The sequence below is a fragment of the Lepisma saccharinum genome, chromosome 6 (genome assembly GCF_977018435.1).
Source record: "Lepisma saccharinum chromosome 6, izLepSacc3.1, whole genome shotgun sequence".
Lineage (NCBI taxonomy): Eukaryota > Metazoa > Arthropoda > Insecta > Zygentoma > Lepismatidae > Lepisma > Lepisma saccharinum.
Window position 1 is genome coordinate 80052470 of NC_139234.1, and position 7589 is coordinate 80060058.

Sequence of the window (7589 nt, forward strand, 5' to 3'; positions counted from 1 at the left end):
ACTTACTGTGTTCCTCAATGAAATCGTAAAAGATGGTTGTTTACCTTTCATACATAACATTTTAACTGTAGAAGTGTGTTAATTTTTTGAGAAAATATGGAATTATAAATTGCAATAACTGGAAGAATAATTGTTTTCACCCTGAACAATAAGAGAGTAAAATTTAATTTGAGTAATAACTCAACTCAACCACAACAAACAGTGTACTTAGAAAAGTTTTATTAGTGAAAATCAAACTGAATTGTCTTGAAATATATAAAATTAAGTAATTTTAATATATTTACAAGTACAAGTACTCTAATTGTTTTATCATCTATTGTTCCAAGACTACCTTTTCACAATAACATGAAGCATGAAGGAATTATATTATTTTTGGGAAAAATAAGAATTTCATCATTTGTATCACAAGAAGAGATTCAATAGTGTACAGTGTTACTGGTATTAAAGCCCTGCAAGTGTACAGTGTTACTGGTATGAAAGCCCTGCAGTCAAGTAATTTCTTTCCACCACTGTACATCAGAACTATTTGTCATCATTAGAGAAGTGAAAAGGGTGATAAAATAAAAATAAAAAGTTCTTACCTCAATGAACTTAAATTATTTGTCTGGAAGTTGAGAATTTGTATTGCTTGTTTAAACAGGAAATACATGTTGAACATTGAGCAAAATTCTTACATGTTCGTTTCCATGAGTAACAACAAAGTGTTAGCTGTATATTTAACACTTTATTATAAAGTCCATCACTTTCACAAGCTCCCTTTGTTTGTTTCTAACACTTTGTTGAATTTTAACATAACAATACTTCTTACTTTTCACTCTCATCTAATTTTTACTAATGTTTTGTGAGAACGTCTGCCACCTGATTTTCAGCATCAACTTGTTCCGCATTTGACAATTTATCCTGAAATTTTTCTCTCACAAAATAATAACGCACTGTAATATGTTTTGAGCATTCATGAAATTTAGAAATTTTCATCAACTTAATAGCACTTGCATTATCCACTAGTAGTGTGGACATCCCCATCAGGTGAGTAATCTCAGTCAGAAGTCTAGTTACCATATCACTTCCTTGGCCCCCTCACTGGGTGCTACAAATTCAACCTCCGTTGTTGACAGAGCAGCTTCCTTCTGTTTCCGACTCATCCATGATATAGGCTCTGCCTCCACACTTGCATAGAACTCGTCATTGTGCATCTTGTTAGATCCCCTTCATAATCTGCATTGCTGAAGGTCTCCAGGATCCCCAGATTATGATTTGGACTAGCCCATAAGCAGTGGTTCCTTGTAGATATTTGAAAATTTGTTTCACTGCTTGCCAATGAGATAGTTTGGGACTGTTCAATGCTTGCGACACTAATCCAACAGCATAGAAGATATCTGGTCTAGTTGACTGTAGCCAGATACATCAAGCTGCCAACTGCTTCTCTGTAAGGCACGTTAGTGTCTGCTGACTGCTGTGTTTACTTCCTGTGAATGTGTTGACACAGCATTTGCATCTTTATGGGCTACTTGTAACACATAATAATTTTTCCCCACTGGTTTCTGCACGCTCTGATGATCTCGCAATTCAGGTTCTACAGTAGATTCATGCCATTCTGATTTTGAATGTGAAACAATTTCTGAGGACTCTTTCACCAGAAATTTCTTTTCTCTACAAAAGATAACATCACGACTGAGCAACACTTCGTCAATTTTCCTATTCCAGATGCAGTAACCATCTTTTATATTAATGATCTTTCGTCCCATTTCTGTCTTTGTTGTTTTGGTACATGAACAGTTGTAAACACTTTGAAATGATCTATTGGTAAGTCTTTTCCATACCAAAGTTCATATGGTTTCTTCATTCCTTCAGTTGTTGGTCAGTTGAATCATTCATATTGTTCAGCAATATCATTTGTGCCATGATATCCACCTTTTAATATCTGCTTCATACTTATGCCGTTCTTCCACGTACATTCAGCACTGCATGTGCTGCTTTGTGCACAGAAATATCTCAACTTTATCAGTTGATTTGTTGTACATTAACATGTGCATAAATAAACATAAAACATGATCATTATTATCACTGTTGCCTATATCAGATTCCTGTACATTGAGTATTTCATTGAAGCCAGTTCCTACAACATTGCAGAAAACAAACACTATGAAATTCTTTTCACATTTCATGGAAGTCTCCATTGACAATGTTCAAAAGAATATTGATAGATTGAAATTAAATTGTGCCAATTTATCAATTAAACATATTTATCTTACATTGCACATTACATTTCCCAACGTATAGTGATTTCATAGTGTTCTTATGTTATTTATTGAATTGGATGAGTAGTATTTATGTGTTAGTGAGAAGTCCATTGTACTTAAGTAGCATTAGGATGTATTTATGAATGTATGTACCAGCTTAGAATAACTCATTGTCAAGTTTGAGTAAACACACTGTTAGCACTTTCCATGGAAGTCAGTAGGGCCCAAATAATTGGTTGGTTCAGGTCGATATATATTTTGGGAAGTACAACAAGTTTAAAATGATTCTCATCTGTTGGCATGCAGAACACCTGGATTCAGTTCTTAGTCAGGCTCTGTGGTTCACCAAGCCTCTCATCAATGAGTACTTGGAGGTATCGATAGGAGGTAAAAGTGACTGGAGCATGGTGGTGATCACTTGACCATCAAACTGATCATGTCTTCATGGATGTTACATTGCAAAAGGGACCGCTTTACCTTTTTACATCATTATTGCAACTGTATTAAGAAAAATTACATTTTTACAGAAATTTGTTTTTGTCATTAAATTTTGATGTGAAAGTTCAGTTTTCACATTTTGTATAACGTGTGAAGTACATGGTCTTTTATTCATTTTGTATTCTCATTTTTCTGAAACAGATGTTTTGATAATGGCACACCTCTAGTTACAATTTCTACTATTACATCCTCTCATTACCCCTTCCTGACAATTTAGTGTCTGTGAATGTAGTTTCATAACTATGTTCACTACACAGCTTGCAGTGTACTCCTGTACTTGATTATGTACAATCTTGCCTAGTCAGTGTAAAACAGCATATGTTTTTTATGTAAGACAACAAGCATGAATGATTTTTTAGGAGATGTATGGTTGTAAATTAAGTCTAAATTGTATATGTTCTTTTTTTGTATCCATGCGGCATTATACTTACCAGCACTGTACAAAGTCATACCACCAGTTGGGTCTGATTAAGGGAATTTCAAGACTGAAGTGACAAATGCCAGGCAATAACCAGCTACATCCAATATTGGGGGTTAGTCTGTAAAAAGTATTCACTGCATATGCACGACCAACAGAGGTGATAATTGAAAAAACATCCCAGTTTGAGTTAGTTACATGCAAGTGAAAAATGACATGCGCAGCTTGTCGTGTTACTCCAGTACGAAAGGTTGCATTTATTTCTGAAGGTTATTTCCGACACTTGTAGCCTGTCACTTCAGTCTGAAAGTTTCCAAAAGTGAAGAATTTTTTGATATTGTGTACTCTTTAACACAAAAGTGTGTTGTAATGACAAAAAACTGTATTGTTTTTTTAGAATTCGGAATGAGCAAATGATAGTGCTTTGGCTGCAATTTATTTAGCTGTTACTGATACTGACTATTGTAAATTGCATTCTCTGAGATGGCGATATAGGGTAATGTGGGGCCATGTATGCCACAACACAAATTACATACACATACACATTGTGATGCAATGAAGTTATTTTTCATGTTGATTGATACGAGTATGAAGGAAATTATTAAGCAAAATATTATGCAAACAGGGTCATAAGCTATATTTTCTTCTTGAAACCCAGCTACTGTACTTTAAAAATTGAAACATATGTCATAAAAAGGTTTAGTAACTCAGGGTCCAATTTCACAAGAAAGAATTTGGTATCTTGCAACTAGAATTCAGTTGGTCAAAAGACTGTCACAGAATAATTGTTACATTTCATCCTCATAGTGACAAATTTTACATTGCATGTTCCAGTGCAATCTAAAATGATCATTTGATAGTGTACATACCATACAGGCAGAATACAGATAGATGAATCTGGACAGTTGCTAACAACACTACTGGCAACACTGCAGCCAGGTTGCTCTGTTCAGAGGAGAGGCAGGAAAGAGGTTAGGATCAGGGTGGGGGGGAATGACCTTGACCTGCCTCTTATCATTTCCTGACTGTCCTGTTTTGTTATTGGTTGCTCGATTTCTGGAAGCAGCCAATCGGAATGAAGCAACAAAGAAGGTGAAAATTATGGCAGTCATTGTTTCTATGCCATGCAATACACAATGTACAAAAACTACTCCGTGAATTTGTAAAGCAAATAGTGAAAGGGTTAGATTCCAAGTCAGTGCTTGAAGTTTGAATTCCTAGCTGCATGGGGGATGCTTTGTCGAGTTTGGGGATAGAAGTGGGGATGCTTGTATGGGTCGACAATGCAGTATGTGCGGGATGGGATGCTTATACAAACTATCCTATCTGAGGGGATGCTTTATGGAAATTTTCTTAAAGGGGGAATAGCATCCCCATATCCCCCCCCCTACTTCGAGCACTGTTCCAAGTAATATAAAGTTAGTTCCATGAAAGAGACTTGTTGCATAATAGTACTACCGCATGAATTTCAGAGGTTCCTACGTAGCATAATGGTATATGCTCTGACCTTCGGTGCATGTGATTCCAAGATCAATCCCTGCTAGGGACCCTAGTGTTTTTATGTTGGCCAAGCTTCACAAGGGCAGTCAAGAAGCTGCATGAAATGAAAGTAGCCGGCTCCGGCTAAGACATCTTGGGTCTTTTTGCACTAAACATACCTAATACAAAGTCACTTGGCAAACCTTTTCAAATGGTTTCAAAGCAATAAATAGAAATTTCTTGTTTCTAAAAGGCAAAGATTTCCACATAGTTTTCAATGGTTAAACTCTTGGTTTCATCACTTTTCAAACCATTGAGCTTATATATATATATATAAGTTGACAGTTGCAGTTACCAATTCATAGCCAAATATATAAGCTTGATGGCTTTGTCAACTCTTTCAACAATGTAAAAGTTTTAGGCTTCTCTGATTAAGAAGTCATACTTTTGCAGTTTTGTTATAAAATAAGGCTTTCTGAAATAATAATCAAAATCTATAACAGGGTGTCTACCAAAATAACAAATCCCAAATTCTTGACTTTTTCTTGACCTTGCTTTTCTTTTTTGTTAACATTTATTTAATCACCCCCTACTTAGGTATACTTGCAAAATTAAGAGAAAATAGATATTTTTATTCAATAAAAAACTCCAATTACAAAGCAAAACTGAAGCTGTACTTCAACAAGAGATTTAGACTTGCTTTAATTATTAATGCATGTAAAAAAATCAATGCTTCAGACTTCATCCTGGATGGGGAATGGCCACATTAATTTTTTAAACATTTTTACAAAACTTCACGCATACAAGAATGTAATTCTTAAGAAACAAAGTGAACAAATGTTAACCACAACTCAATACAATTTTAGATTTCAAAATATACAATTTTAAGAAATCCTAGTACAAGTATATACCAATGGAAATTCACTAATACAAATAATTGCAAAAATTCTTGACCTCCAGCATAATTTCTTGACTTTTCTTGATTTTCTTGACCTACCTGTTGATTTCTTGACTGGTAGGCACCCTGTATAAGGACTCACTGTTCTTTTCTCTTTCTCCTGTAAATTCGAAATTTCCCTGTTTTAAATATTTGGCATTAATAATAACGTTAGTCATATTTTTGTCACAAAAGAAAGCAGTATGGTTTTCTGGCTCTTCCAATTAACAGAGAGTAATTATGGATCACTCCACACTCTTGGATGTGCAAAATTATGGTAACTATAAATCATTATGGCTGACACTGACACTGTTAGTGATTCCCATTGATACTTGAAAATTGTAACAATTAAAAGTTGTTCAAAGTATTAATAATAGTGAGTATTCCATTCGAATTATAAGCATCAATTTCCTATAGTTTTGCTTTAAAATGTTAAAAACACATCAGAATATAAAAATACCTGTTATGTAATCACAAAATTATTTCTTCACATAATATTGGTACAAAATCAATGAAAACTCTGAATTTTGTAAATCTTCCAGGATAACAAGACCCCACGGAACTGACATTTTCCGATACCAATACCACCAGTACTGATACATCGGCTCAGCCCTATAAATCATTATACAGGGTGCTCGGAAATTCCCCTTACAAACTCCTAGGGCAAGTAGAGGGGACTGAGTAGACAATATTTGGAAGAGGAACCCATGTTCCGAAACGTACCGTTTCCGGGCTACAACCATGACAATGTGTCGGATGTGCCTGTGTTGGTATGCAACTGGGTAGGCAGTACATGATGTCAGAAGATAACCTGATGACCTAAAGTGTAATCATTTATTACAACCATGTCAAATGAGGTGTTACGTAAGGTACAGAAGTGAATGACGTGTGACTCAGTTCATAATACAAACAAATTTATTTGGTAACAATGCCAAGGGAACAAAAAAGAAACTTACTATTCATTGATAAACATCTGTGTCGACAGTGGAACGCAACAATTTGTAGACGTCACGTGCCATCAGGTGATCTTCTGACGTCATGTACTGCCTACCCGGTTGCATACCAACAGGCACATCCGACACATTATCATGGTTGTAGCACGGAAACGGTATGTTTCCGGATATGGGTTCCTATTCCAAATATTGTCTACTCAGTCCCCTCTACTAGTCCTAGGAGTTTGTAAGGGGAATTTCCGAGCACCCTGTATAACAAGCGTAAAAAGCTATCCCCATCAAGGCATCAAAAAATGTTAACTATAAAATATGAATTAGCACTCCCATCGGGGTGGCACCCACAGCATAGTGGTTAGCACATTGTGCTACAATGCCAGGGGTCCCGGGTTCAAATCCCAAATCAATTTCATCATGTTATCACTCATCCACATCTTCGCAAATTAGCCAAAAGTGGCACAAAAAGCGAAGTAAAATAAAACTAATCAATCAAAAGCACTCCCGTCGATGTTTGAAATGAAGTAAAATAAGTTACTACATGCCAAAACTTGACCTTTTGAAATGTTTAAAAGTAACTACAATTCACCAATTAGAATAAGAGTAAATAGTGGTAATTTTGGACATCTAACAAGGTGATTGCTAGTCTCCTTTTGATGGCAATTCTGGTATTGTCAATTGGAAGTTTAGTAGCATGCACTCATTTCTGGTAAATGTTAATTTCAACCACTTGTATTAAAAGTAGGGCCAAGCTGCTAACTACTTCAACTCAATATCAGGACCAATGTTCATATGCTTAACAATTCCCACCAAAACTGATGATTATAAATATTCTGAACTACTTTTAATTGTTGCAACTTTGAAATTGTAATATACAAGGTTCCATCAAAACTACACCATAGCAATCTACCAGTGTTGCCATAACATATTCAAAATTTTCACATAATCATTAATAAATTGTTTCAAAAAAGATTAAAAATTATAAATTCCACATAACTTCAAGGATATTTAGACTGTAGTAGCTGGTGTCAGTATTCAATTTCAGCAAATACTTTCTGCTGATAACGGCT